Source organism: Castor canadensis, chromosome 5 (assembly GCF_047511655.1).
Source record: "Castor canadensis chromosome 5, mCasCan1.hap1v2, whole genome shotgun sequence".
Taxonomy (NCBI): domain Eukaryota; kingdom Metazoa; phylum Chordata; class Mammalia; order Rodentia; family Castoridae; genus Castor; species Castor canadensis.
In genome coordinates, this window is record NC_133390.1 from 158,231,461 (window position 1) to 158,246,330 (window position 14,870).

General features: G+C 40.6%; 1 protein-coding gene across 2 annotated transcripts in view; it reads left to right on the forward strand.

Moving 5' to 3' along the window:
• Asip (agouti signaling protein) overlaps positions 1-14,870 on the forward strand; it is a 117,055-nt gene that overhangs the window by 34,887 nt on the left and 67,298 nt on the right. The gene's annotated exons all lie outside the window — the stretch shown is intronic.

Consider the following 14,870-nt stretch of genomic DNA (forward strand, 5'->3'; position numbering starts at 1 on the left):
CCCTCAGGCTCCATCCCACTGGCACGTTAACAGGCAGATACCCACGCAGATCTGTTGAGCAGAACTAAGGATGGGGGAGCAGACGGTACAGAAACCACTCTCTGTCTTAGTGGTCTCTTTCTCCACAGATGAAGAGCCAGCTTACCGCTCTTTGTCAGGGCCTCAGCCTGGCAGCTTCCTCATCTCATCTCAGACTTAAGAAGGGGCTGACCTTCGGGACACCAGGACACTGAGAGCATGACTCTTGACTCAGCTGTCTCCACTGTGTCCTTTCTCCTCTAGTCTCCAGCTTCTTCTTTCTTGGTTCTCCAGATTCCCAGTTCTCAGCGTGGGCGTTGTTGTCAGGCTTGAGTCTAAGTGCTGGAGGAAGCAAGGATTCTTTCTCTTTCCCCAGCCTGTTTTGCCTCTGCCTGGTTCTTATTCTCCGTGTCATGAAAGGCCTCTCTGTGCAGCCATGGTAGAAAGACATGGCAGCTCCAAGCTTACATGGTCCCTTTTAGCAACCCGAGTGGAAAGACACTTTCTTTCTCCTGAGAAGAGTCTAGGTAATCTCTTGGGTCACATGACGGCTCTTGGACCAATTTCTTTTGCCAGCAGAATGAGGGATAATGACTGCCCAGGCCTGGGGCAAATTGTTCCTGCTGCCCTCCCCCACTCCCAGCCCCACACATCTAGTGACAGGGGCCTGGGGGAGGGAGCATCTTCCCAGATTTATTAGCTGCACCACATGGCACAGTGACATGTGACAAAGACTTGGGCGCAAATATTCATAGCAGCTTTGTAAAAGCCAGAATCAAATGACACAAATATCCATCAATAGGTGTCACTGGTAGGTGATTAGGTGAACAGAGTCTGTTACATAAATCTCGTGAAACCTCAGCAGTAACAAGGTGTGAACATGGAGCATACCTCAAGAACATCGAGCTGAGAAAAAGAAGCCGGACACAAACACACTTCATCTGTGATTCCGCTGAAGTGAGACCTTAGAAAGACGGGTCTTACTGATCATGACAGACCTCTATACTGGCTGCCTGGGTGTTTGTAGGGGTGGAGTGAGAGCCATATGCGAAGTACTTGAGATAATGGTAAAAGTCCTCAGACTGAATGCCAGTGGTTCCATGGGCATACAAGTTTGTCAAAAGTCACCAAAACAAACATGTGAAATGGGTACATTTTATTGGACATAAATTATGCCTCACTAAAAGGGCATTTTGTAATATGTCTATGGAAGGTGAGTACTGAGATGCTGAGATGATTGTTACAATTTTAATCTTTCGGGAGAAATGAACCAAGCCTTGTATGCACATATGAATAATAAAAGAAAAATGAAAAAAAAAAAAAACAATTTTAATCTTTCAGGGTAAAGCCCAGGAGTCTCGGAACACAATCCCTCTTTAGCTGGGACTGTAACTGGCCCTGCAGGCCCGTGTCTCAGAGCATCCCTCTCTTCTACTGGCATCCAACATTAATTGCAGTTCTTTAAAAATTCCAAACTGTTGCTGGGCTTAGATGGTACACACACTTGAATCTCAGCACTCAGGAGGCAGAGGCAAGAGGATCGTAAGTTTCAAACTTACGATCAGTCTCAAAAAAAAAAATTCCAAGCTCTCTTCCCACCTCTGAGTTTTTACACACTCTACCAAAATCAAGAAGATTTCCATTAGAACTCAGCCCAGGATTCATCTGTGCTGCCTTGCAGCTCTTTTCTCTGCACTGGGGCCTGACCATCCTATTGCTTTTTTTCCCCCACATTGATTCCTCTACTAGACTGAAAACTCCTGAAGGCAGGTGTGAAAGAAATTTCATCCATGGAAATAAGCTTAGTGGTGTTTGAAATATTTGGAAAACAGAGATTAAGCAAAAACTCCTTAACTGCTTACTATGTGCCAGAAATGGTGCCATACATTTTCACCTCCTGGCTGAGACTATTCGTTCTCTAGCTGTGTCATCAGAGTTTCAGAGGAAGGCTATTTTCTGGGGCAGTCCAATCCAGAAACATTCTTCATTTCTCATGCATCTTGAACATTTTCCCAAAACATTTTTTTCTAATTATGAAGAGCTTTCCTGTTAATTATTAAATCCATATGTATTTCAAGGGAAACTGAATCCCTGTTTGCTTCATTCACACTCAATCCATCACAGTTTTACGTTCAAGAGCTATTTGATGTTCAAGAAGCCATGAGAATCCCTGTGATGCCTGTTTCTGAGAAATGGAATATGGGTAAATTAAACCAAACCAAATGTTAACAAAACATTTAAAGATTAAACAGAATCTTAATGAGGAAAATTATGCTACACTGTTCTGGCTTTTCAGACTCCAAGTGAGTCTGTGTGACTCGAGAGGGCCCGGCATCTTCATTACACATTTTCTCCTGAGAGGCTGTGAGGAGATGAGAAGGGGAATATTTTGATGGGTGTAGAAATGCCTGGCATTCTGTTTCCAGAAGTATTTCAGTCTAGATTTTCTTAAAACTGTCTGCTTCAAAATACCTAAAATTGTTTACTAAAATATAATAAACATTATTTTAAATGCACGTTGAGCTCTTAATTAAGAAAAAAGTCCAGGATCTGACTGTCCGTCTCTCTCTGTCTCTGTCTCTGAGTCTCTCTCCTAATCTGGGGACTAAAAATACAGGAAGAGCTAAAACTGGAAGAAAAACAGGAATTGATCCTATGAATGGGGCAGTAGAATGGATTGCTTATTCTGTCATAAGGACCTGTTATTTTTGCCTGGGAATGTAGATTGGTGGTAGATTGCTGTGTAGTATTTTTAAGGCCCTGGTTTTAATCAACCCCCTGCATGCGCGTGCACACACACACACACACACACACACACACACACACACACAAACTGATTTTTTCCATAGACACCCAGAGACATGACAAAATGAAGCAAGGACCTGGGCATCAGTGGCTCACACCTGTAATCCTAGCCACTTGGGAGGCTGAGATCCGGAGGATGGTTCCAGGCCAATCCAAGCAAAAAGTTAGGGAGAACTCATCTCAATCAATGGTTGGGCATGGAGGACGTGTGCCTGTCATCCCAAGATGCTTGGAAGGATAAGATGGGGAAGACTGTGGTTCCAGGCCAGTTCAGGCAAAAAAATAAGTTTGCAAGACCCCATCTCAGTGAGAAAAGCTCGGCATGGCGGAACATGCTACAGAGGGAAGCATAAAATAGAAGGATCGTGGTCCAGTCTGGCCTGGGCAAAAGGCAAGATTTGAACTTCAAAATAACCAAGAGCAAAAGGGCTAGAGGCGTGACTCAGGTGGTGTAGCACTCTGCCTAGCAAGCACAAAGCTATGCGTTCAAGCCCTGGCATCACCAGGATGGATTAAAAAAAAAAAAAAAGACAGATAGATACAACAAATAGAAAGAGATACACTATTTTAGTAAGAGTGAACTGTATGAACGTAGTGTCACACATGGATGATAAAGAAATTCAAGGACATGACGGCTGTCAGAGGAGGAAAGTAGTTACTTTTGATAAGAGAGAGGTCCTTTAATGGGAATAAGGTACAAGGAAGCCTTCTAGGATTTATTTCGTGACTTGGTTACTGGTTAAAGAAGAGTTCACTTAAGAGTAGGAAATACTCTGGAGTTAGTAGGTATAGGTAAGAACTTTCTCAATGAAACCACAGCAGCACAGCAACTAAGAGATAGCATAGATAAATGGGACCTCATAAAACTAAAAAGCTTCTGTTCATCAAAAGAAATGGTCTCTAAACTGAAGAGAACACCCACAGAGTGGGAGAAAATATTTGCCAACTATACATCAGACAAAGGACTGATAACCAGAATATATAGGGAACTTAAAAAACTAAATTCTCCCAAAACTAATGAACCAATAAAGAAATGGGCACGTGAACTAAACAGAACTTTCTCAAAAGAAGAAATTCAAATGCCCAGAAAACACATGAAAAAATGCTCACCGAGAGAGAATTCCAAGATGGCGGCTAGAGGTAGGAAGCAGAAAGCGACCCTCCTATAGTGAAATCTTGGAGAGATGCTAGAGACACACTTTGCAGGCATAATCACCGAGAAAAGGCATAACTTTGACTCCTCCACATCTCCAGCCGGCGCAGAGAATCTCCACTTCACGTTAAACGGAGAACCGAGGCGGGCCCCCGGGGCCGCCAGTGGCCGGCGCCCATATGGCTTGGGAAGACGCGGACCAGGTGAGCTTCGCGGTAGCGCGGTTCCCCCACAGACAAGCCTGGGCCAGAGCAGCATAGCCCCCTGGACAGACTGACCTCCACCCGGGAAAAAAAGAGAAACTGAGTACTAAGCAATAAGAACAGTTAAGACACGCTGGAAAGAGGGTGGGGCGCCCTGAGCGCTGAAGATTGGGGGAAGGGACTCCTTCCCGGGACTGGAAATAAACGAGCCGGGCGGGCCGGAGAGGCTCTGGCAGGAGCGGGGCGCGCCAGCAACCAGGAGCGGGGACGCTTGTGAGAGGAGGGAAGACCCACTTCCCACGTGAACTGTAAATAAACACGCAGGCCTGACAACGCGGGGGCAGTGTCACCTTTCCCAGTGCTTGGAAAGGGGAAAGCCTGTGGCAGAGGCCCCCCCGCACAGGAGAACTCTGAGCAAACAAAGCCTGTGGGACCAGGTGAGTGCTAAGCTCACCCCAGAGATCTGCATAAATAACGCCGCCAGCTACAGGCTGAGAGCAGAAGGCAGGCGAGCCACAGTTGCAGATACCACTCTCAGAACTGCCTCCAGATGCTTTTTTTTCTTTTTCTCCCTACCTTTGATGAGAGAACAACCGAATTACACCTGCAAGCCGAAAAACTTACTGAAACTGTATTGCATTTGAACTGGGGACACTTGGTGGGGCTTTTTTTTTTTTCTTCTGTGTGTGTGTGAGTGTAGTTTTGTTCTACTTTATGCATCCCCTTTGATGAGACAACTACAGAACAACATCTGAGGCACCAACTCCAGGACTGGAGATTGAGATGGACATCCAAATTATTAAGACTGAAATTGCATTGCATATAAACTTGGAAGTTTTTTGGTTTTTTGGTTTTTTTTGTTTTTTTTAATTTTCTATTTTCCATTTTATTTTAATTCATTTTTATAAATAGATATTACTTTCATATACTTATTTTTTATTTTTTTTATCTTTGATTTTCAATCCTCTCTCTGTCACTCTATTGTCTGTTCAGCTTACTGTCGATTAGTACACTAACACTCCCTGTTTATACCTTTGAAACTCTCTTGTCTGATACCTTGTTCTGCTTTCTCCCTCTTGTCTGTATATTTGTTTTCTCCTTTTCTTTAACTTCTTGCTTTCCATCTCAGCTCACTCTTCCATTCTCAATATTACCATTGTTATTATTACAAGCTAGAAAATACTTAATTACACACAGTACAGGGACAGTAACAACACCAAGGACAATGACAGGAAGACAGAAAAAACAAGGAAACCAGTTTCCCCACAGCAAAAAATTAGTACAGGAACCAGAGGGGAATGAAGAGAACAGAAACTCAGAGCCAGACTCCAACAAAATGAAGATAAACTATGGCAAAGGACCCAATGAAGCCTACAAGAATAATTTAAAAGAAGACATACTACAAGTACTCAATGAGAATTTTATAGAGATGATACTGGATAGGGTCAACCAAAATGTACAGGAGACACTCAAGAAATTCCAAGACAATAAAAATAGAGAATTTGAAAAAGCAAAAGAAGAAATAAAGGAAACCATAGAAGCACTGTATAAACACCAAAGTGAAAGAGAGAACACAATGAATAAATGGATAAATGAACTCAGGACAAAAATAGACAACAATAAAGAAGAAAACAGCCAGGATATGGAAAACCTCAGAAAAAAGAACGAAACAGAACTGCAAAACAAAACGGAAGGCCAATCCAGCAGAATAGAACAAACAGAAGACAGAATCTCAGAACTTGAAGATGAAATGGTAATTAAAGGAAAAACCGAAGAACTACTAATTAAACAACTCAAGACCTGTGAAAAGAAAATGCAAGAACTCACTGACTCCATCAAAAGACCAAACTTGAGAATCATGGGCATCGAAGAAGGAGAAGAGGTGCAAGCGAAGGGAATGCGTAATATATTCAACAAAATAATAACGGAAAATTTCCCAAATCTAGAGAAAGATATTCCCATACAAATGCAAGAGGCCTCCAGGACACCAAACAGACCAGATCAAAATAGAACTACTCCACGACATATCATCATTAAAACAACAAGTTCAGAAACTAAGGAAAGAATATTGAAGGCTGCAAGAGAGAAAAAACAAGTAACATACAAAGGTAAACCCATCAAAATCACAGCAGACTTCTCAACAGAAACATTAAAAGCAAGAAGAGCGTGGGGTGAGATCTTCCAGGCACTGAATGAAAATAACTTCAACCCCAGGATACTCTACCCAGCAAAGCTATCATTCAAAATAGATGGAGCAATAAAAGTCTTCCATGATAAGCAGAAACTAAAACAATATGTGACCACAAAGCCACCATTACAAAAGATTCTGCAAGGGATCCTGCACACAGAAAGTGACACCCAACTTAACCATGAAAAGGCAGGCAGCACCAAACCACAGGATAAGAAAAAGCAAGACAGTAGAGAGTAACATCAAGTTAGGTACACACAATCAAACCTTCAAATAACTAAGGCAACTAAATGGCAGGAATCACCACATACCTATCAGTACTAACACTTAATGTTAATGGACTTAATTCACCCATCAAAAGACACCGTTTGACAAAATGGATTAAAAAAGAAGATCCAACAATTTGTTGCTTACAGGAGACTCATCTCACCGACAGAAATAAGCATATGCTTAGGATGAAAGGCTGGAAGAAGATTTACCAAGCCAATGGCCCCCGAAAACAAGCAGGAGTAGCAATACTTATCTCTGACAAAGTAGACTTCAAACCTACATTGATCAAACGAGATAAAGAAGGACATTCCATACTAATAAAAGGGGAAATAGATCAAAAGGAAATAATAATCATCAATCTGTATGCACCCAATGTCAATGCACCCAATTTCATCAAACATACCCTGAAAGACCTAAAAGCATATATAAACGCCAACACAGTGGTTGTGGGAGACTTTAACACTCCATTATCATCAATAGATAGGTCATCCAAACAAAAACTCAATAAAGAAATCCAAGATCTAAAATATGCAATAGATCAAGTGGACCTAGTAGATGTCTACAGAACATTTCATCCAACCTCTACACAATATACATTCTTCTCAGCAGCCCATGGAACCTTCTCCAAAATAGATCATATCCTAGGGCACAAAGCAAGCCTCAGCAAATATAAGAAAATAGAAATAATACCATGCATACTATCTGACCACAATGCAGTAAAAGTAGAACTCAACAACAAAAGTAAAGACAAAAAAGATGCAAACAGCTGGAAACTAAATAACTCATTACTTAATGAAGAATGGATCATCGATGCAATAAAAGAGGAAATTAAAAAGTTCCTAGAAGTCAATGAAAATGAAAACACAACCTACCAGAACCTATGGGACACAGCTAAGGCAGTCTTGAGAGGAAAGTTTATAGCCATGAGTGCATATATTAAAAAGATTGAAAGATCCCAAATCAATGACCTAATGATACATCTCAAACTCCTAGAAAAACAAGAACAAGCAAATCCCAAAACAAATAGAAGGAGAGAAATAATAAAAATAAGAGCTGAAATCAATGAAATAGAAACCAAAAAAACCATACAAAGAATTAATGAAACAAAAAGTTGGTTCTTTGAAAAAATAAACAAGATCAATAGACCCCTGGCAAACCTGACTAAAATGAAGAGAGAAAAAACCCAAATTAGTAGAATCAGGAATGCAAAAGGGGAGATAACAACAAACACCATGGAAGTCCAGGAAATCATCAGAGACTACTTTGAGAACCTATATTCAAATAAATTTGAAAATCTAAAAGAAATGGACAGATTTATAGATACATATGATCATCCAAAACTGAACCAAGAGGAAATTAATCACCTGAATAGACCTATAACACAAAATGAAATTGAAGCAGCAATCAAGAGTCTCCCCAAAAAGAAAAGTCCAGGACCTGATGGATTCTCTGCTGAATTCTATCAGACCTTTAAAGAAGAACTGATACCAACCCTCCTTAAACTGTTCCATGAAATAGAAAGGGAAGGAAAACTGCCAAACACATTTTATGAAGCCAGTATTACACTTATCCCAAAACCAGGCAAAGACACCTCCAAAAAGGAGAACTATAGGCCAATCTCCTTAATGAACATTGATGCAAAAATCCTCAACAAAATAATGGCAAATCGAATTCAGCAACACATCAAAAAGATTATTCACCACGACCAGGTAGGCTTCATCCCAGGGATGCAGGGGTGGTTCAACATACGAAAATCAATAAACGTAATAAACCACATTAACAGAAGCAAAGACAAAAACCACTTGATCATCTCAATAGATGCAGAAAAAGCCTCTGATAAGATCCACCATCATTTCATGATAAAAGCTCTAAGAAAACTAGGAATAGAAGGAAAGTTCCTCAACATTATAAAAGCTATATATGACAAACCTACAGCCAGCATTATACTTAACGGAGAAAAATTAAAACCATTCCCTCTAAAATCAGGAACCAGACAAGGATGCCCACTATCTCCACTCCTATTCAACATAGTACTGGAATTCCTAGCCAGAGCAATTAGGCAAGAAGAAGGAATAAAAGGAATACAAATAGGTAAAGAAACTGTCAAAATATCCCTATTTGCAGACGACATGATCCTATACCTTAAAGACCCAAAAAACTCTACTCAGAAGCTTCTAGACATCATCAATAGCTATAGCAAGGTAGCAGGATATAAAATCAACATAGAAAAATCATTAGCATTTCTATACACTAACAATGAGCAAACGGAAAAAGAATGTATGAAAACAATTCCATTTACAATAGCCTCAAAAAAAATCAAATACCTAGGTGTAAACCTAACAAAAATGTGAAAGACCTCTACAAGGAAAACTATACACTTCTGAAGAAAGAGATTGAGGAAGACTATAGAAAGTGGAGAGATCTCCCATGCTCATGGATTGGTAGAATCAACATAGTAAAAATGTCTATACTCCCAAAAGTAATCTACATGTTTAATGCAATTCCCATCAAAATTCCAATGACATTCATCAGAGATTGAAAAATCTACTGTTAAATTTATATGGAAACACAAGAGGCCACGAATAGCCAAGGCAATACTCAGTCAAAAGAACAATGCAGGAGGTATCACAATACCTGACTTCAAACTATATTACAAAGCAATAATAATAAAAACAGCATGGTACTGGCACAAAAACAGACATGAAGACCAGTGGAACAGAATAGAGGATCCAGATATGAAGCCACACAACTATAAGCAACTTATCTTTGACAAAGGAGCTAAAAATATACGATGGAGAAATAGCAGCCTCTTCAACAAAAACTGCTGGGAAAACTGGTTAGCAGTCTGCAAAAAACTGAAACTAGATCCATGTATATCACCCTATACCAAGATTAACTCAAAATGGATCAAGGATCTTAATATCAGACCCCAAACTCTTAAGTTGATACAAGAAAGAGTAGGAAATACTCTGGAGTTAGTAGGTTTAGGTAAGAACTTTCTCAATGAAACCCCAGCAGCACAGCAACTAAGAGATAGCATAGATAAATGGGACCTCATAAAACTAAAAAGCTTCTGTTCATCAAAAGAAATGGTCTCTAAACTGAAGAGAACACCCACAGAGTGGGAGAAAATATTTGCCAACTATACATCAGACAAAGGACTGATAACCAGAATATATAGGGAACTTAAAAAACTAAATTCTCCCAAAACTAATGAACCAATAAAGAAATGGGCACGTGAACTAAACAGAACTTTCTCAAAAGAAGAAATTCAAATGGCCAGAAAACACATGAAAAAATGCTCACCATCTCTAGCAATAAAGGAAATGCAAATTAAAACCACGCTAAGATTCCACCTCACCCCTGTTAGAATAGCCATCATCAGCAACACCACCAACAACAGGTGTTGGCGAGGATACGGGGGAAAAAGGAACCCTCTTACACTGTTGGTGGGAATGTAGACTAGTACAACCACTCTGGAAAAAAATTTGGAGGCTACTTAAAAAGCTGGACATCGATCTACCATTTGATCCAGCAATACCACTCTTGGGGATATACCCAAAAGACTGTTACTCCAGAGGCACCTGCACATCCATGTTTATTGCGGCACTATTCACAATAGCCAAGTTATGGAAACAGCCAAGATGCCCCACCACTGACGAATGGATTAAGAAAATGTGGTATCTATACACAATGGAATTTTATGCAGCCATGAAGAAGAACGAAATGTTATCATTCGCTGGTAAATGGATGGAATTGGAGAACATCATTCTGAGTGAGGTTAGCCTGGCTCAAAAAACCAAAAATTGTATGTTCTTCCTCATATGTGGACATTAGATCAAGGGCAAACACAACAAGGGGATTGGACTATGAGCACATGATAAAAGCGAGAGCACACAAGGGAGGGGTGAGGATAGGTAAGACACCTAAAAAACTAGCTAGCATTTGTTGCCCTTAATGCAGAGAAACTAAAGCAGATACCTTAAAGCAACTGAGGCCAATAGGAAAAGGGGAACAGGTACTAGAGAAAAGGTTAGATCAAAAAGAATTAACCTAGAAGGTAACACCCACGCACAGGAAATCAATGTGAGTCAATGCCCTGTATAGCTATCCTTATCTCAACCAGCAAAAACCCTTGTTCCTTCCTATTATTGTTTATACTCTCTCTACAACAAAATTAGAAATAAGGGAAAAATAGTTTCTGCTGGGTATTGAAGGGGGGGGAGAGGGAAGGGGCGGAGTGGGTGGTAAGGCAGGGGGTGGGGGCAGGGGGGGAGAAATGAACCAAGCCTTGTATGCACATATGAATAATAAAAGAAAAATGAAAGAAAAAAAAAAAGAAGAGTTCACTTTATAATAACTTATTTAGCAATGCATTTCTCTATGTGTTTGTATCTGTGTGTTATTTTAGGATAAAACCACTGAAAACAAACAAATCCAGACATTATTACTCAGCATAGGGAATATACTAAAACTCACTGAAGTGTACATTCTAAAATGGTAAAATTTTATGTTATGTGATTTGTATTTCTAAACAATTTTAGGGGATCTAAAATTAGAGCTCTTTTTTTTATTATTTTATTATTCATATGTGCATACAAGGCTTGGGTCATTTCTCCCTCCTGCCCCCACCCCCTCCCTTACCACCCACTCCGCCCCCTCCCTCTCCCCCCACCCCCTCAATACCCAGCAGAAACTATTTTGCCCTTATTTCTAATTTTGTTGTAGAGAGAGTATAAGCAATAATAGGAAGGAACAAGGGTTTTTGCTGGTTGAGATAAGGATAGCTATACAGGGCATTGACTCACATTGATTTCCTGTGTGTGTGTGTTGCCTTCTAGGTTAATTCTTTTTGATCTAACCTTTTCTCTAGTTCCTGGTCCCCTTTTCCTATTGGCCTCAGTTGCTTTTAAGGTATCTGCTTTAGTTTCTCTGCATTAAGGGCAACAAATGCTAGCTAATCTTTTAGGTGTCTTACCTATCCTCACCCCTCCCTGTGTGCTCTCGCTTTTATCATGTGCTCAAAGTCCAATCCCATTGTTATGTTTGCCCTTGATCTAATGTCCACATATGAGGGAGAACATACAATTTTTTGGTCTTTTGGGCCAGGCTAACCTCACTCAGAATGATGTTCTCCAATTCCATCCATTTACCAGCGAATGATAACATTTCGTTCTTCTTCATGGCTGCATAAAATTCCATTGTGTATAGATACCACATTTTCTTAATCCATTCGTCAGTGGTGGGGCATCTTGGCTGTTTCCATAACTTGGCTATTGTGAATAGTGCCGCAATAAACATGGGTGTGCAAGTGCCTCTGGAGTAACCTGTGTCATGGTCTTTTGGGTATATCCCCAAGAGTGGTAATGCTGGATCAAATGGTAGATCAATGTCTAGCTTTTTAAGTAGCCTCCAAATTTTTTTCCAGAGTGGTTGTACTAGTCTACATTCCCACCAACAGTGTAAGAGGGTTCCTTTTTCCCCGAATCCTTGCCAACACCTGTTGTTGGTGGTGTTGCTGATGATGGCTATTCTAACAGGGGTGAGGTGGAATCTTAGTGTGGTTTTAATTTCCATTTCCTTTATTGCTAGAGATGGTGAGCATTTTTTTCATGTGTTTTTTGGCCATTTGAATTTCTTCTTTTGAGAAAGTTCTGTTTAGTTCACTTGCCCATTTCTTTATTGGTTCATTAGTTTTGGGAGAATTTAGTTTTTTAAGTTCCCTATATATTCTGGTTATCAGTCCTTTGCCTGATGTGTAGTTGGCAAATATTTTCTCCCACACTGTGGGTATTCTCTTCAGTTTAGAGACCATTTCTTTTGATGAACAGAAGCTTTTTAGTTTTATGAGGTCCCATTTATCTATGCTATCTCTTAGTTGCTGTGCTGCTGTGGTTTCGTTGAGAAAGTTCTTACCTATACCTACTAACACCAGAGTATTTCCTATAGAGCTCATTTTTAAAGCAGCAGAGATGATAAAGGCAGCTTGTGTATGAAAGAATGATATTTATACTATAACATACTGCTGAAGAGTAAATCTATAAAGGAAGCTGGGCATAGTGGTGCACACCTGTAATCCCAGTTACTTGAGAGGCAGAAGCAGGAGGATCACTGTTCAAGGCCAGCCATGGCAAAGTTAGTGAGGCCCTATCTCAAAAACAAACTGAAAAGCAAAAAAGATCTGGGCACATGGTTCAAGTGGCAGAGTATGTTTGGAAGCAACGCTGGGTTCAATACCCAGTACTGCAAAAAAAAAAGATAACTCTCTAAAGGATTTTATAGTAAGTCTATAAATGATTTTTTACCAACATAAAGATAATGGAATAACATCTTTAAAGTACTAAGCAAAAGTTACTCTCAGCCGGAAAATCCATGCTCAGCTAAATTATCATACAAAATTCTCAGCAAAGTAGACATTTTTAGGCAAAATGAAGTGAGTCTATCACTAGCAAACCTTTATTCAAGGAATCATCAAAGATTATACTTTATGAAAAAGGAAAGTGAACCTAGGAGTAAAATGTAAGAAGGAGCAGTGAGCAGAAGTAGGAGTATTGTACAAAGGGTGGAGTGAGGAGAATAAGTACAAGAAACTCTTGGTCACGAAATTTAATCCCGTATTAAATCTGACCACTCACAAAAAGCTATGTATGAACCATGAAAGGAAAGATTGACAGATTTGAGTACAAAAAAAAAAAAAAAAAAGCCAGCATCGAAATCCAAAATACTGGGAAAGATACAGGACAGGTGAGGGGTTAATGCAGTCATGCATAAGGAGTTCTCTAAAGCAATGGAAACCTTCCAACTGAAAATTGAGCAAAGAACATGTGCAGAAAATGTATAAAGAAGAAATACATATGGCCAGTGACACTGTAAGAAAATGTTAAACCTCGCTGATAAAGAAATTCCATTAAAACAATAATGATACATCAGGTTTTGCCCATCCGGTTGATAAAATTGTAAATGACTAGTGATATTCAACCGTGGTGAAATGTGAGGAAATGGTCTGTCCCATGTTAGTAGAATGTAGGCTGCTTCCACTTTTTGCACAGAGCAGCATAACAATGGCTTATCAATGTTAAATGTTATGCATTTTGGCCCTTAATTCCACATCTTTCTCTCAATGACATAGGCAGGTAAGTCCACAAACAACAGGAGTGGGTGAGTTACAATATATCCACACAATGACATGTAGATGGCCATGGAGTCCAAAAACATAGATTTGTATGTTGGGTCTGGATACCTAAGGCCGATGAGTGAGTAGCCCATCGCCCATGGAGAGCGCCATGAGCCCTGCCCCCTACGAAGGAGTTATAAATCTACATTCCTGCACCCTGAGGAAGAGATGTAGGGTCTCACAACTGCCACAGGGCTGATAAACAAAACGGTCTCAAGCTTGTTTCCGACCCCAATAAGGGGCAAACAGACCCGCTCATCTAAGAGAGCCCCCGTGCAAATACACGGCCAATAGAAAAAACCCACCTAACTGATACCCTAACCCAGAGTTAAAGCGTCCTTAAAAAGCCCCAGCCTTCACCTGAGCCTTCCGCTGCGCTTCTCTAGCTGTAGCGTTTCCTTTCCTTTCTAATAAATCCCACTTTATATGCCGGCTTTGGCTCGTCATTCAGCTGCCTCTCGAGTCCGTTCCCTGGCCTGTGAAGGCAAGGACCCTCGATCCCGACCCAGTCCGCAACACTTCGACACCGGCTGGTAACATACAGAAAATCAGACATGTGACTCCTTGATTACTTATGGTACACACCAGGTGAACGGGGTATTCAGTGAAAGAAAGCCACAAATCAAGTGAGGAAATGCATTTCAGATGCATGGATAGAAATATGGCGCTGAATTGGCGGGGGGCGGGGGGGGGTGTTTTTTTTTTTTTTTTTCCTGATGTTTTAACGTCTCAAAAAATCTTTTCTGAGGAGACTGCCCTTCCCAGGACTCCGAAGAAAGCAGGTCTTTGATATGTAAACTAGCCAATCCCAAGCCATACCTGCTCTCTCTGGCCCAGACACCCCAGGAAGCAATATTGCTCTTCCTTAATCATCCCAGGGCCAGTTTCCAGGCAACTACAGACCATCTCTATAGTTTAGAGCTTGCAGAAACTACTCAAAGTAGCCAATTAACTGTGAATCCTGCCTGCCTTGCCCTTACTGCAAACCTCTAATGAAGGCTCTAGCCTACTGCTCATGTCTTCTGTTCCCCGACCACCCTGGGGTTTTCCCATGTGGCT